Consider the following 18,117-nt stretch of genomic DNA (forward strand, 5'->3'; position numbering starts at 1 on the left):
GGATCGAATATGCACTTAACATTATTCAATATTTTGATTATGCAGTCCGAGCTTTCTTTGGTGTCTCTGGTAAGTCTCACAGTTTAGTCATTGATTCTATACATCATGTTTGACTCTAACCCTGTTTTATTCATTGACACTACCATCATTGCCACTCCTATTGTTCCTGCTGAGACTCTGAATTCAGATATTCACTTCTCAAACCAGTACTAACTGCATCCGTTAACTTGATAATTCACGATCTCCTTCGTTGCTTCGGACAGTGTTACTATGGGTCTCTATGTTGACCTGCTCAATTTCAACTGTGAAACATGTTTCATCGTATCACTGTCCTTGATATTTACATATTGGGAGCATAGAGCACTGTTTTCTGTTCTGATAACAAACTCTATTCCCTTCCTTTGACTGCATCCCATCCCTGACAAATATCTGAGGCTGAAACAGATAAATGACAACTGTAGTGATTCCTTTGGCCCTGATATGATTCCTGATACCATAAGCTGCCCACTCCTAATTGTAATTATTGACACATGTAGGATATACTTCACTGGCTCATCCCATCTGCTATTTGAACTTTGCGCTATGATAGACAGTTTTCATAAAGACAATAATCAGCTGCTAATACTCCCAGCTTCAAACCTGCAGGTGCAATCTGTGTCGATTCCATGCGGCTCTTATCTGAACTCTCAAAAAGATTCCCCATCGTTCTGTCATTCCTTTGCGCACTTATGTACGTTGTTATTGGGTCTGGCAATACCTTTACTTTAATACTATCAAGCATATCCTCACATCTGTCCATGAACTATTTCTCACTCCCTTTCTGTCCATCATCCCAATCCCTATTATTCATATTTACACTGATATTCTCCATATGTGTTCTATCTTAGACAATGATTTTCACATTTATCATCGCCTCTGTCGTACACACACGCATGCATTCTTAAAAAAAACCTTGCATCGTGCTGATGCATGGAGATAGAGAAATATAAATTTTTGCGAGCCCCATTTACCGTCATTTACAGTATGGACTACAGATCTTCCCATGTGTAACAGATATCTATTGCACATATAGCAGGAATATATTGTCCAAGGTTTTCAATATTCCCCATGATGGGCAGATAGTCTAGATTACTAAGAATTACGCGAGCATAGTGTGCACTGCTCTCCATGCTAATCTGTCAACCTAACTCAGTTAAGACCGTCTGTGTTTGTTCTGTGAGGCATGGCCTTTATTCAATGTTCTCATTCTTGTGATTGGATCTATCAAGGTCTCACTCTTACAATTATACGTACTCCCCTGTGTCTTTCTCCATATTTCAACATGTCCTATTTCTATCTTTATTGTCTCTTTCTATCTTTAACGCGAATCTTTCTGTTCCTCTGTATCGTTCCCTGACCTTGGGTGTTTGGCTTCCAAATGTATCGAGTGCTGACATCGTGAGGCTCAGAAACAATGACGTGAGGTTTGTCAGGCTGTTGTTCACTTCCCAGTGTTGGTCGTGTGGTGCTCCATGTTGGACAGAGTGCGCAGCAGCTTCACTCACGTCTTTGAAGGTTGGTCAGTAGCTGTCCACCGCAAGCCTGTGTTTGTCTTCTCAGCTGACAATGTGGTCAGTAACATGAGGAAGCCCCTGGTGTAGTATTTCAAAGAAACAGGCATTTACCTTGTGACTGATGGGCTTCAGCCTGATTCCTGTTATTGAAACGTTAGTAGATGCGTTGGGGATGATTTGCTGGAGGTTGTGCTGTAAGCTGTCTCAGACATTCAGGGAGACCTGAGGACTTGGTGATCCAAATCTGGATTAAGCATGAAGACTGTAATTACAGCATCTGGGTGTGTAACTTGAACAACAAATGGAGCAGAGGCTGTAGAGAATGGATCCTCTAAAATTACAGAGTAAGTATGGAGAAAGGTATCTGCTATATCTGTCTGTGTTTTAATGTAGACATACATAATCTGACTTTCCCCTTACACACACTCACACTCACAGTCTCTCTCTCTCTGTCTCTCTCTCACACACACACACATATCCCTCCAACTCCTCCCACAGACACCCTCCACCCCCGCCACACTCACACGCACATATATGTAAATCTGCAGTTTGGATTTGGATTTGCAGGTTTGCTTTTGCAGCTGCATTCTATTTTGTTCAAAAAGCACGCAATTTGTCAACAGTCAATGTCGTACTTTATAAACTCCTATGTAGGAAATAAAGCCAGTCTGACGCCGGGTTAAGACACAGACAGACTGTAAACAAGACCTCACGCTTAAAATACATTGTCAGACCGGATGTTTCACGCACTTTGCATCGATAATGCATGAAGTTATCTCCAGGCATTGACTTGAAGAAAATTGTTGGATTCTCATCATCAAAGAAAAATCTGCCCCTCCATCCTAAATGTTGAAATGTTTAAGAGTTATATTAGATGTGTTCGTGTCATGTGCATGAATTGTATGAGCTCTTGGTGTTTTCCTTATCAATTCTTTGTTAAGGCTTTCCTCTCTTACTAACACCTGATGAAGGAGCAGGGCTCTGAAAGCTAGCATTTTCAAATAAACCCGTTCAGTTTTATACTGGTGTCAAGTGATTTTGACCTTGTCCAAACCAGTCCAATAACAGCACCTCCACATCATGGTTTTTTTTTTATTGGTCAGCCAATGCTCTCTCCAAGAAATTAAATTTTCTTAACCCTCTGTGCTCTTACCTTGCATTTGAATCTTTTATGATGCACGTTATGCAATGCCTTCTGGAAGGGCAGATATAATACATCTATCGGATCCCTTTTATCAATCATGCTTGTCACATTAAAAGAAACTCAACTAAATAATTCAAGAACAATTTATCCATCATAAAATCATTTTGTTTAGGATGGATTAAGGACTGACTTTGATAATCACCTTACTAACAGAATCAATATTTTGACTTCAATTTCAATAATTTGCTCACTACTTTTCATTCCCTTCTGAAATTGGTTATTCGAAGTTCTTCCCTTTCTACAATCTCCACATTCCCTTTCAATTCCTGTGTAACAGTTAAAAGCCGGCAAAAAAGTACAGCTCCCATTGCCGTGAAAGAGGCATGAGTGGTTGATTGAACTCATTTTCTTCCTACTTTACACACTTGAGTGTTGAATGGGTTTCTTGGTGTTCCTACATTATAGTCTTGACACGCTGAATGTCGTCCTGCTGTTCCAATATTATGGTCTCAAAGGGCTGAATTTCCTGCTCCTGTTCCTGACTAAGCCACTCAAGACTTGAATGCTTTATGCTTTTTCTTCATGAGAGGACTGGGGACACATGGAAACTTACTGCAGCAGTGCAACGTTTCAAGTGGCTGAAGTGTCTCCTCGTTTTTCTTCATAACAGGCTGGAGAAACTGAACATTCTCCTCCTATATCCCTGAAATCGCAACGACGGTGTGATTGGACTTCTCCGGTACCCATAAAACATAAATGTGGTTGAATTGCCCCCTCCTGTTCACATTAAAAAAAAATCTCAAACGGTTTCATGCCAGTCTGCTATTGTTGTGCAATTGACTCAATCGGGCTGAATCGCCTTAAACTAGTGTGAAAATTTCCAATAACTTTATGGCCTCTTCCAGTTCTTGTGTTGCAGCATTTACAAGGTTGAATAGCCTTATCCTGTTTTGTGTAACACAATTTAGGTCCTGCATGGTCTATTATAGGTCCTGTGTTGGAGTGCGAAGGTACTGATTGGCCTCTTCCTGAAACTCTATGTCAGGATCCAGAAACGAAACATCCTCCTTCTACATCTGCTGTAACAGTTTCGAATAATCTCCTTCTGCTGTTCCTGTGTTCCAGGTTCGAGAAGTGAAACGGATTCCTGAATTTGATGTATAATTGCTTTCCATTGCTGAGTCCTAAAACAAGACCATTGTCATTCTTGGAAACATTATGAGGTATTGGATCAACCTGCTCACCCCTCCCTCCGAGGTTAACATGACGCTGTGGCTTAGATTATTGAAGTTCCTCCTTAATAAACAGGTAGATCTGGGGTTAAGAACCTAGCAGCGTCTGCACCTCACATGTGCTATTCCTTGTTAAACATTTCTCAAATGCCATATTGCTGTTCCATCGGGTTGTTGATCCAACTTCATGGTGCAGAAGGAGACGGTTACTTGTTGAACGTGTGTCGTGGAAATTAAATCGACATTACTCAAATGCTAGCAAGAGGAATGCAAAAGCTTTACTGTAACCTCTGCAGGGGGGCCCAATACACTTTGCAAGATGCTGCATATAAGGGGCTGAACAACTTGCACATATTATTTTTATACTACATTTCACTTATCCTTATTACACGCTCAAGGACAAAACTGGGAACATTCGGCTGTTGGTATGATTGCGTAGTTTTCCCTGACTCCTGTTGAATCTGACTGCTTTCCAAGACATGCAAGGCGAAGCTGTCTGCTTGAAGAATCGAGCTATGTCAGGCTGTCGACTTAAAATTTTAGCAAAGTGTGAGTTTTATCGAAATATTAGATTTAGCAAAGTATTCTCTTTCAGATTTCACAGCAAATGTTAATTTGGCTAATTTTCCATTACATCTCCCCCCTTTTGGTATAGAACATAGAACATAGAACAATACAGCACAGAACAGGCCCTTCTGCCCACGATGTTGTGCCGAACTTCTAACCTGGATTAAGCACCCTTCCATGTACCTATCCAAATGCCGCTTAAAGGTCGCCAATGATTCTGACTCTACCACTCCCACGGGCAGCGCATTCCATGCCCCCACCACTCACTGGGTAAAGAACCCTCCCCTGACATCTCCCCTATACCTTCCACCCTTCACCTTAAATTTATGTCCCCTTGTAACACTCTGTTGTACCCGGGGAAAAAGTTTCTGACTGTCTACTCTATCTATTCCTCTGATCATCTTATAAACCTCTATCAAGTCACCCCTCATCCTTCGCCGTTCCAACGAGAAAAGGCCGAGAACTCTCAACCTATCCTCGTACGACCTATTCTCCATTCCAGGCAACATCCTGGTAAATCTTCTCTGCACCCTCTCCAAAGTTTCCGCATCTTTCCTAAAGTGAGGCGACCAGAACTGCACACAGTACTCCAACTGTGGCCTAACCAAAGTCCTGTACAGGTGCAACATCACTTCACGACTCTTGAATGCAATCCCTCTGCTCATGAACGATAATACTCCATAGGCCTTCTTACAAACTCTATCCACCTGATTGGCAACTTTCAAAGATCTATGAACATCGACCCCAAGATCCCTCTGTTCCTCCACCTGACTAAGAACCCTACCATTAACCCTGTATTCCGCATACTTATTTGTTCTTCCAAAATGGACAACCTGACACTTGGCAGGGTTGAACTCCATCTGCCACTCCTCAGCCCAGCTCTGCATCATATCTAAGTCCCTTTGCGAAGGACAAATGCCCTCCTCACTGTCCACAACTCCACTTATCTTCGTATCATCTGAAAATTTACTGACCCGCCCTTCGACTCCCTCATCTAAGTCATTAATAAAAATTACAAACAGCAAAGGACCCGGAACTGATCCCTGCGGAACTCCACTTGTAACTGGGCTCCAGGCTGAATATTTACCATCTACCACCACTCTGACTTCGACCGGTTAGCCAGTTTTCTATCCAATTGGCCAAATTTCCCTCTATCCCATGCCTCCTGACTTTCCGCATAAGCCTACCATGGGGAACCTTATCAAATGCCTTACTAAAATCCATGTACACTACATCCACTGCTCTACCCTCATCCACATGTTTGGTCACCTCCTCGAAGATTTCAATAAGACTTGTAAGGCAAGATCTACCCTTCACAAATCCCTAATCAAGCAGTGTCTTTCCAGATACTCATAAATCCTATCCCTCAGTACCCTTTCCATTACTTTGCCTACCACAGAAGTAAGACTAACTGGCCAGTAATTCCCGGGGTTATCCCTATTCCCTTTTTTGAACAGGGGCACAACATTCGCTACTCTCCAGTCCCCTGGTACCACCCCCGTTGCCAGTGAAGACGAGAAGATCATTGCCAAAGGTACTGCAATTTCCTCTCTTGCTTCCCCACACAATCCTAGGATATATCCCGTCAGGCCCAGGGGACTTGTCTATCCTCAAGTTGTTCAAAATGTCCAACACATCTTCCTTCGTAACAAGTATCTCTTCTAGCTTAACAGCCCGTTTCACACTCTCCTCTTCAACAATACGGTCCCTCTCGTTCGTAAATACTGAAGAGAAGTACTTGTTCAAGACCTCTCCTCTCTCTTCTGACTCAATACACAGTCTCTCACTACTGTCCTTGATCGGACCTACCCTCGTTCTCGTCATTTTCAGGTTTCTCACATACGCATAAAATGCCTTGGGGTTATCCTTGATCCTATCGCCAAGGATTTTTCATGCCCTCTCTTAGCTCTCCTAATCCCTTTCTTCAGGTCCCTTCTGGCTATCCTGTATCCCTCCACTGCTCTGTCTGAACCCTGTTTCCTCAACCTTATGTAAGCCTCCTTCTTCCTCTTTACTAGACATTCAACCTCCCTCGTCAACCAAGGCTCCCTCACACGACCATTTCTTTCCTGCCTGATAGGTACATACATATCAAGGACACGTCGCATCTGCTCCTTGAAAAAGTTCCACATTTCCACCACATCCTTCCCTGACAGCCTCTGCTCCCAACGTATGCTCCTCAAATCCTGTCTTACAGCATCGTAATTTCCCTTCCCCCAGTTGTAAAATCTACCTTATTGTGCGCACCTATCTCTTTCCATAACCAAGGTGAAAGTCACAGAATTGTGGTCACCATCACCAAAATATTTTACAGCAATGACAAAAACAACAACAACAAAAACTATACAATGTTAGATAACTATACATTAAAATTGCTTAGGTAGCACCAGGCTTTCCCTCAGACACCATCTAACTTTTACACAGCTATGTGTTCGTATCATCACTTGACCTTGTGAGCTCTGTACACAGCCCATTTTCACACGTCATGCTCGTCAACGTCATGGTATGGCGTGGTCCTCGCAATCGGATCCTCCTGTTGTGGGGCCACTGAATGTTTTACCATTTGGAATCCCACTGCCCTCATAAGCAAACAGCGTAGCCAGGTACACAAGCAGGGTCTTATACAAAGCATTATGAGTATCACCAGTCCTACAAGTAGTACAATGTGTAGGCTCCAATATCCCCAATCCTCCCCAAAGGGAAGGTATCCATTTGTGCAAATACACGTTACTCCACTGCCTTTCACCATATGGAAGGCTGTGGTCGGAAGCGTGTCAACCTTAGGACTGCAGTTGGCCTTGAGTTCGGGGGGTGACGCGAGGTTTGCCATAATTTTTGCCCTTTATCAGCGACAGGGTAGTCACCGCCACGAAAGCACAAAGCTTACATTTCTCGCCAGGCTTTCTGTAATTCGTTCAGCAGTCACCGTTGGGCACTGTAGCCAGCAATGGCTGGCGTGTATCAAAGTAGTCAACGTCTAATTTCCGGTGTTGTATTAGGGCCAAAGGACATGCTCTGTTCCCTTCATATCTCGCAATGTTCCTTCGCATCTCCGAACCTATTGGCGTCGCATTTATGCCATCAACATCCTGCAGGCCCAATTCCACTACCAAGTTAGCGGACGACTCCCTCCAGGTTCGGGCGTGACATTAATGCCCTCTGCCCTGCTTGGGGTTAGGTCCATGATTTGGTTTGTGTAGTTGCTATGCCCCGGTGCTACTATCTTCTGGAGGACCTTCTGCACTGCATCTCGGGGTGGAGGTGTGGGGAGTGACTAAGCCACTATATTTACCTGCCTATTGATTTCAGAGAGGGTTCTATCTATTTCACCAGACACCCTCATCGCTCTTCTGAGTCTTGGATATTATCACCCGTGCCCAGGCACCTCCTACCTCGTTCTCAGTCAGGTGTCCCTGTAGCCGTGGTAGCTACTTCTAATTGCCAGTCACTGGCGCCACCAGAATCCCTGCATAAATATTTATTATCCACATTATTGTCATCCTAGTTTGTAAACGGCCATGGGTCGCATGTGAAAGTTCTTTTTACACCATCAGTTATGATTACCATCTGCGGCTGTATCCCAGACGCCAGTCGTACCAGTGCGCTTGCTAAGAGTGCGAGCTGGGGCATCCTCATAAGCGTACGAGGTTTCTAATTTCTACTTGCACTTAATTGGTTCCTGTGCTGTCCGATGTCTCCTCAGGCCCAGTTGCACGTTTGCAATGTGTGGCGTGTATCCACGTCGCTCTTTCGGCGATCTTAACAGCTGTCTGTGTCGTGAGGAACACTTGAAACGGCCCTGCCACCCCGTTGCCTTCAGTTTTACTTCCGGAAGTCTTTCACCACTATCCAGGCTCCAGGTTCTACATCGTGCAGCTTCCCTTCTGCTGGTTTGGGTCGTGCTGCTTTCACTTGATTCTGCATTTGAAACAAAAGTGTAGAGAGTTTCATACAGTAATACAACATTTCGCCCTCACAGTGGTCTGTTATCTGTCTTACCGTGGATCTTGTTCTAATTCCTGTATTGGTCGCCTACCAAACAAATCTCAAACGGGCTAAAATTAGCCTCTCCCTCTTCTCCTAGATCTCAAATACATTAATATAATTGGAAGTGCCTTTGTCCATGTCAACTCTCGCTGGGTGATAGGCACAGTGTTGTTTCATGTTTATTGCCAAATAATCACTGATTTGCTGTGGGGCATTATTGACAAATGGAGTCCCATTCTCATGACTAAGCCTTTCAGGATTGCACCATCTCGGAATTATTAAAGTTAGCAAAACATTGGCTACTGCACTGGCATCATATTTAGAAGTGGGGAACGCTTCCACCCATGTGGAAAACATATCAACATTTACCAGATAATATCCTTTCCCTTCGCTGAGTGTTCGTTCAATAAAATCCATCTGTAAATATTCGAAGAGGCTTTGGGATTTGGGGGTGTGTTGCCTGACTCATCTGCACTCCCCTCTACACATTATTAGTAGCACTGATAATACACCGTTCAAAATGATTAATCCCCTTCGTGTACCATTGTGCCAAAATACTGTCATGCATCCCCCTTTTGACACATGGTCTTTACCGTGTGTCAGTTTGACATAGAATGGAAGTAATGATCGTGGTAGCCCAGGTTTACCCTTGGGGCCACACCATCCCTCTTCCCTCACGCTGGGCCCTGCTTTTGTCCACTCACTCTTTTCGTCCAGTGAGGTCCGTGACTGTAACTCCCGTACGACTGCTGTTGGGGTACAATTTTTTTCATAAACATGTCAAACCGATCACTGCTGCGCTGCCGTCCTTACAGCTGACCCTGCACTTGCATTGCGTTGAGAAATAAAATCGGTATTTTTCGTGTGGGCTTCATATTTACACACATCGATTGATTTAGGCAATACAACCGCTTCCACGAGATCAGAAATCAGGTCACGTTGTGTGACGGTCTTTCTGGTGGAGCTCAAGAAGCCACTATGTTTCCACGGGATTCCAAAATTATGTACCACCCCGAATGCGTATCTGAAATCGGTGTAAACATTCACTGTCTTCCTTTAGCCAACTTACATGCCTCAGTCAAGATAATCAGCACTGCTTGAGCTGACAGATGTGAAGGGAGGATCCTGGTTTGACTTCCTCGTCGGTAGTCACTACAGCATACCGACTACAATTCTGCCTTGTCTCCTTGCTCCTGAATGCGGACTAATCCACAAAAACCTCCATATGCGGATTCTGAAGTGGTGAATCCTGCAAATGTGGGCTAGGGCGGAAACTTCATTAGTCACAGCGACACAAGCATATGGGTCTCCGCCACCTTTTGTGTGGAGAAGGCTAGCATGGCTAAGGGCGTTACACCTCTTTATTGTCATGTTAGACATCTGCAATAACACAGTATTGTATCCGAGCCAATGTGCTTTCGACATGTGTACTGTCTTTAGCTCGGAAAACAGTAAGGATACTGAATGTGGGATCAGTAGGGTTCATTCACCAGAACCGACGATGTCCCTGGATGCTACAACAGCCTTTTCAGCTGCAGTCATGGCTCGCAGGATTTAGGTAATCCTGCTGCTACAGGGTCCAGCTTAGCCAAAAAATAAGCTACCAGCCTCATTTTTCCCCCATGATCATGCAACAGCACAGATGTCATGCAGCCACGCTTCTCATCTGCAGTTTTTACAAAAGGCTTGTTTGGATTCGGAATCCCCAGTGTAGGGGTAGTTAGGAGCGCCTTTTTAATTCAACAAATGTACTTTCTGTTTCTGGGGTCCATTGCAACGGACTCAGGCTCCGAAAACTTTTCTCATCGGCTATGTCACTTATGGTCGTCTCGGGGGTGCGGATTGTGGAATAGACATTCTACAATCGGAGCACATGCCCAAAAAGGATAACACTTGTTTCTTCGTGTGAGACTTCAGAATTTGCTGGATTGTTTGAACTCTGTCTTGATCAATGGCCTTCCCTTGTTCAGATATTAAGTGACCTAACATCTTCATCTATTTTGCACTATTGTAGCTTTGTGAGACTAGCTTTCTGCCCTTACCTCGCTAGATGGCAGAACAATACAAGTGCATCCTTTTCACATTGTTCCTCTGTCAGTGCTGCTATTATACTGCAGAAGCGCTGACCCCAGGCTTAAAACTAGAGTCGCCAGACTCCTGCGTAAAACCTCATTACATATGATGGGGGACTCATAGTAACCTTGACAAAGTCGTGTGAAGCTATATGATTTCCCTTTGAATGAAAAAGCGAACCAGAATTGACGATCTGCGTGTACCCATACATGAAAGAAGGCATTGCTAAATCCACAACAGAGAACCACTTACTATCCAGTGTAACTTGAGTTACTATTGTACAGGGGTTGGGAACAGTTGGCACGTGCGGGACAACAGCGTTATTGACAGCCTGAAAGTCTTGAACAAACCTCCATTCCTCCGGTCCAACTGGAATGTTTGCCTTTTTGACCGGAAAAATGGGGATCCTCAACGGTGAGTTTTCACAGTGGATTATCACTCCAGCCATGAGGAGGGATTCCAAGACTGGAGTAATTCTTTCTATGGCCTCGGGTTTTAACGGTTATTCTGTCTGCAAGCACGATACTCGGACTTCAGGGTTATTCTTAGGGGTTCACAGCCTCGTATGAGCCTCACACCATGTTTGCCTTTTGCCCACAACTTAGTAGAATCCGTTTTTAATCTTGAGTCCGAGACTTCTATCTTAGGGAAACGCTAGTCTACCCTCCAACGCTCTTCAGGACTAATGGGAGTTATTTGGACTGTGCGATCTGCCTGAGTGAGCCAATTTATTTTCTTCCTATATGTCTGCTTATCTGCATTGAACAAGATACCCACATCGTCCCTGAAGACCCAACCTTTGTGCCTTTAGCACCCATGGTCCAAATTCCTGCCACCTGTCGCTGGACGTATTCGTCAATGACACGTGAGGAAAAAGAGCCTTACACATCAAAAAGGAATTGTCTGCTTGCCGTTACTGATACTTTAGGGAAGTTCACACCGACTGCACATCTGTGATCATTCCAATAAATTTCGCACAATAACAAATGATTTGGTTTAACGAATTTCCTGAACCAATCCTTTCCATATGATTCATCAGGGCCATCGTGATGTATATGTGCTGTGCAGTGCAGCATGTCCCCAGCAAGAAAATCGGTGTTAATAGTCACTTATTTCCAGGGCGAGTGAATCACTCACTGAACTTATCTCTCTTTGGCTTAATCGCTTAGATACACATCAGGGTTCGTGGGTCGTATTTTACAGCCTGCACGGGTAGGTATTCCCATTGAATTACGTGCAAACACTTGGGGTATTGAGGAAATCCAAGCCAGACTCACGATGAGGTCCCGAGCCATCAAATTTAAAGGACAGAATTCAGATAACAAAAATGAGCGTTGGAATGCTTCCCTAGTACTCGGTTCACAAATTTGGGGTGACGAAAATTTCTCTCAAATCACGATTTCTGATGCACCCATTGTGTTCAGTGGCCTTCCACTCATCTTTATTTCCGTCGTTTCTCTGAACTAGCTTAACTTAAGGACTGAATATATTGCCCCTGTATCCACCAAAAAGGTAACTGGTGTGCCTTCCACATATAACTCGGACGTAGGCATCGACTTATACGCATCATAGTTATAGCAAACATATAGTCCGCACTTCGCAATCTCAGTGCTCAATATGGCCTTCGGATTTGTTTCAGTGCCTGTACGTTGAGGAGTAGAGATTAGCATAAGGGAGCCTTCGTTGCCAAGCATAAGGGAAAGAAGCTGTCCTGTACTTTGTGAGCTGCCCACCTTCATGTCAGTATTCCCCTGTCAATTACCCTGCTGTCCACCCTCCAGAGCCGATTGGGATTGTCTGGACAGACACTGTCTCGCCCAGTGGTCCATTGCTCCGCAGACAAAGTACCCGCCAGATCTACCTCTGCCAGCGCCTCTTTCATGACCCCTTCGTCTTCCTCTTCCGTGACGTACACATCTGTCTCTCTCGCTGCAGCTCCTCCCTCCAACGGCTGACCATTCGCATCATAGTAAGCTGAGGTATATGTGCTTGTTTTTCCATCTTTAGTTTCTACTTATCCTTCGCTTGGGCCAGCATTTTTTTTCAGCATATATCACATGTTATTCTATCAAATTCAGATTTTTAGTGTCCCAGGTAATACATGTGTCTTTTACATTTTTGACTGTTTCGTCTTTGATTCCATTGATGACGATGTTCCTCAGCTGTGCTTCATACGGTGTAATTTCTGCTGTCGTCATGTCCTCACGTGGTCTCCGTCCACCATGGGCGTTATGGACTTCCTTGAGGCGCTTAGGGCACTGGGAGACTCTCTCACCTTCTTGTTATTTACACATTGCGACTTTGGTCACGTCCATTCGCACTGGGAATGCCTCCCAACAGGCGGCTGCCAGCGTGGAGCAAAAGCATTTAAGTCTCTGTTCTCTTACGCTTGCAGGTTGGTTGATTTGGCATGGACCTTTAATGGCTGATCATTTATACTTGATTTTGGTGACATCAGCACCAATGTTTTTCCCAGGAGATGTCTCATCTCATGTGACCTGAGACGGAACCCGACACAGAACTTTGTTACTTTTTCAGTGACCCTATCACCTCCAACCTCGCATGGGTCAGGCAACTGCCCATATGCAGTTTCCAAATCCTTTATCGTCCACGATCGGTGTACCAGCACTGGGCGCCCTTCTGGATCTGCAACCTCAACCATTGGTGCTTGCAGAACGACCTGCTTAGATGATCGTATGTCGGTACTCTCACCGTCTGACTTATCGTCCGTCGTGGACTGATCGTGAGCAGGCCATGGATGTCTTTCAGTCTTGGAGTGGCCACCCTCATTTTAGGCTTCTTACTTCAATTGGTTGAAGGTACGATAGGCTATTGGTGTTCCACCACACCCTAAGACGGCGGCCGCTGGATTGGAACCTTCAGCAGGTGGTTCTCATAGGGGGTCTGTAGGACTGGAAGGGCTGTCATCATCGTCAGGATCTGGAACAGACTTAAGACACTGTACAGCTTCATCAGGTTGTTTTCCGCGCACGTCTGCATGTGTGCTAGTGTTTATACGCGTATCTGATCTATCTTTTACTTGGTATTTACTTTCCCTGATATCAGCCTCAGCCTTCCACATTTTATAGCACTCCAATTCATAGGTTTTATTCTTCCCTTCCGTTTCTCCTTCTCTCTCACCTCTAACTGTGAATTAAATATTTTCAACTGCCTTCAACTAAAACTGCCACCTTCCGAAAAACCACATTCCTTAATCCACAATTCTAACTATTTTACAGACTCTGGGCCACAATTATTTAACATGTACTGTACTTTTGGTTGACCATTCCAAGTCCCCTCTTTTCGTTTGCTCTTGCTGGAGCCCATTTCAACGTTACTGGAAAAGTGTTCAGCTGTCTCTCTCTCTCTCTCTCTTTCTTTGTGGTGTTATCTTTTCCTTTTTGACTTGCTTTTACTTCTGAAGGTGCCTCCTCACATTGGGCACGTCCGCCTCAGTGCCTTGGATTTGGCAAACCAAAAACCACATGTCCGATACGTCTTTGGTGAGTCTAACTCAGGCAGTGGTGGTTCCAAGTCTCAAACTACCCTTAAACTTGCTGTCTCTAAAGCACTGTAGAGATAGCAATCCCTTACCTTGAGTTTTACTCGAATACCGTGCAAAGGTTCACTGGAACCTCTGCCAGCTTTATTTATTCTCTTAGACTGATTCTCTATTTTGGATTACATAAGCTACGACTCTTACCCCGGCCCTATTCGAATGAAACCCCGGCGATGGGACGATCCACAGATTCCCAGATCTCACGCAAAAGGGCCAAATCAGCACTCGAGATGAAGTGAAAGTGCTTCAACGCGCTGGCGCCTACACCTCCTGGGAATACTCGGATTCTTACCCAGTCGTGGGGTACCGGAGGAGCCCCCAAGTTTACAGTCGTGGAAATTAAATCGAATCGAATCAAATTCTCGCAAGAGCAAAGAGAAGGCTTTGTTGTAACTTCTGCAGGGGGCTCAATACACTTGGCAATTGCCGGATGTGAGGGGCTGCACAACTTTCACATATTCTTTTTGTACTACAATTCGTTCATCCTTCTCGACGACAGGAACTGGGAACATTCGGCTGTTGATATGAAGTTTATGTTTTCCCTGACTATTGCTGATTCTGACAGTTTTGCAAGACTTGTAAGGGCAAGTTGTCTACCTGCAGAATCCAGCAAAATTTGGCTGTCTACTTAAAATTTTAGCAAAGTTTTAGATTTAGCAAAGTAATCTCTTTCGGATTAGACAGCAAATGTTAATTTTGTTAATTATCTATGATATGTGCTTCCTGTGTTTGAAGGTAACAGCGCTCCCATTCCCACAAACTGGGCTTGTTCCCCAATCAGACAATGTTGTGTTCAGCAGAGGTGATTGTGAACTTCCCTTTGCAGCCAGAAATGGAGTAATGTCCTCAGGAGCTTGATTCAAATCCTGTTCATGGGTTCAGTTTTGCGTGGTGGTGTGACCGAGCAATGTAAGGCGCTGTTTGTAAGCTTCATGTGAAAGTCGCTGAGGGCTTCAATCCCATCACTGCCATTTGTGCGAATTGCATGTTATGCTGAATCTTCGTGTGAGTGAGCTATGTTTAAATTGAACATGACAAAACAGGAATCTGTTTCTTGAAAAGTGATCGATGATGAGGGACAATGCAGAGCCTTCAGGAAGTCAGCGGCCACACTGTGATTCTGTAAAGTGGTAGTTGTTACATTCATCTCACGTGGGAAAAGTCCTTAGAAAGAAACAAGTGTGTGCTGCTCCTTTATTATGTAGGCAAGTTCTAAGACCGACAGAATGTAGCTCAGACGTTCGCACTGCTGCCTATCAGCGCTAGAAACCCGCGTTCAATTCCCGCCTCAGTTAACTCTCTATGCAGAGTTTGCACACATTCTCCCTGTGTCTGTCAAGGTTTCCATTGATATTCTAGTTTTGACGCACAGTCCCAACATTTGAAGAATAAGTGGATTTGCTATGCTAAATTAACCAGGATGTCCGCTAATGTGCAGGATGGATACACTAATCATGGAAAGTGTAGGGTTACAGGGAATGTTTGAACGAGAGCAGTGTTTTGGGTTGGGATGTGATGGTCTCCTGAAGCTCAATGTGGGTTCGATGGGTCAAAAGACCAGCTTCCACACTATGGAGATTCTATGATTAAAATCTTCACCGTGGAAATAAGTTAAGGGAACAATCTCTTGGTTAATTCAAATATCCTTTCTTCAGTGTGAAGATTAAATCTGTACACGCTACTCCAAGTGTGAACGCACTAAGATACTGTACAGCAGCAGCAACATTTTACTTGCCTGCTGTAAGGTTCCCACTCCGGTTAGAGCGGTCTCAGTTGTTTAGGGGAATGCACAGCATTGTTAAAATATTTTGCTCTTCTCTACTTCACGAGCATAACGGGAGAATTGGCGAAAATGTCAGAATGACACTTGTGAAGAACGTGTAGGATGCAGCGAGATAATATCAATGTTCAAACATGCCTTGGCCAAACATGTCGCCTGAATCGGCTATTAATTTTTCTCGATCCCAGGTCGCTCAGATTCCACAGAATCTGCTAAAGTGGAGCTCAGAAACAGCAAGGATAATCAAATATTGATGGGAGGCATTTATCAATGTCAATGTTGTGACACACATGCTGCGTATGTTACAAAATAGGAAAATAGAAATGCAAGTTTTTGGGTACAGCAGTAATTATGGAGACATTAGAATCGCATCTAAACAATGTGAATCAAAGTTAATGTTAATACTGGGAAAATGGGTTTCATGAGTGTGTATGAGCTGCTTTCCTTGAACAATATGTTGAGCAGTGAACTCGAGATCAGGCTGTTTAGAAGTGGCTGTGTGATCAGAAGACCTATTTGAAAACCATGCGGAAAAGGAGCCTTTGGAAATAATCATCTTAATATATTGAATTTTACATGATGTTTGAATACAAACTTTTTTTAAATTAAAAGGCGTCTATCTGACTGGAGTCATGAATGCATGAGCAGCAAGGTGGCAATTTTAAAAGTGCATCATAAAGATACACTAGAAGACAGGCCCTTTCTGTTTATTAGATTCCCTACAGTGTGGAAACAGGCTCTTCGGCCCAACAACTCCACACCAAACCTCACTGCCCCATTCCTCTACACCTAACAATATGGACAATGGACAATTTAGAATGACCAATTCACCTTACCTTCACACATTTAGACTGTGGGAGGAAACCGGAGCACCTGGAGGAAACTCACGCAGACACGGGGTGAATGTGCAAACTCTACACAGACAGTCGCCCGAGGCGGGAATGGTACCCGGGTCCCTGGTGCTGTGAGGCAGCAGTGATAACCACTGAGCTACCGTGCCGCCCTTCATTTATCAAAACACTATAAGTTGCACAGTATACATATATCCTCAAGGCGCATATGGCAAAAGGGTAAGGTGACTCAACCATGATTAACAGATAAAGTTAAAAATTGTATTATATCAAGGAAAGTCGATCAGAAAAATGGAAGACAGTATGGATTCATTGGAATGAAGGAGGACTAAGAAATTGATAAGGCCATTAAAAAGGCATCAAGAATGCAAAATAAAAAAACAAACATAAGGACTGATGAAAAGCTTCTGACAATATTTGAAAAGAAATTTTAAATCCACTTGAAATGTGAAGCAGTGGGGAACAAATATGGATAGGATAATTTATTGCTGATAAAAGAGAAATTGCAGGGTAACTAACTCGTTATATTGTGTCTGTCTTCGTGGAGGAATACATAACATCTCCCAGAAATACAAAGTGACCGTGAGACTTGTGTAACTAAAGACTAAAATCGTTCATATTAGTAACGAGGTGTGTTTGAAAACATAGCCGGGTTAGTGATTGATAAGTCTGACAGAACAAATGTACTTCATAATGAAATTTCAGAGAGAGAGTCAATACACAGATTGAATGCATTGGGTAACATATTACTTGTCCTGTGCAATTTGGAAGATTATAAATGCATTCCACGATCCAAAAAGGGAAGAAGAGGACACGTGGAGAAGTATAGACCAATTACTTGTCAATCTGTTTAAATCTTTTATAACAAGTGTGGTATTGGTCATTGAGAAAGTAATAGCAATCTTCAAGAGAATGCATATACGAAAGGGAAGTTATAATTTTCAGACATTTTTTCTTGAAGATATCGCTTGCAGATATAAACAATGGAGAACCAACGAATATGATATAATTGTATATTCAGGATGATTTTTTTGAAAGAAATACCACAGCAGGCTATTAGACAGAAACTGAAGAAATGTGTATTGGAGAAACATGTGAAAACATGAAGATAGATTTTCGGTTTACCTTTATTTAATGGAATCAGAATGTAGATAACGAACAGTCACCCAGACTGGAAGCATTAGCTTGCTCTCTCTCCGTTGGTGCTGTCTGAACAGCTGTGGCCTTCAGCATTTTTTGTTTTCAGTACTGATTACAGCATCTACAGTAATTTACTTTTATTAAAGGTAAATGTGTCTTCCCTCACTTACACCGAGTTTTGTGAGACTGTGCCTTTAATACTGTGTGAAGTTTCGGTGTCCTGATCTAGGG

The sequence above is a fragment of the Chiloscyllium punctatum genome, chromosome 16 (assembly GCF_047496795.1).
Source record: "Chiloscyllium punctatum isolate Juve2018m chromosome 16, sChiPun1.3, whole genome shotgun sequence".
Taxonomy (NCBI): domain Eukaryota; kingdom Metazoa; phylum Chordata; class Chondrichthyes; order Orectolobiformes; family Hemiscylliidae; genus Chiloscyllium; species Chiloscyllium punctatum.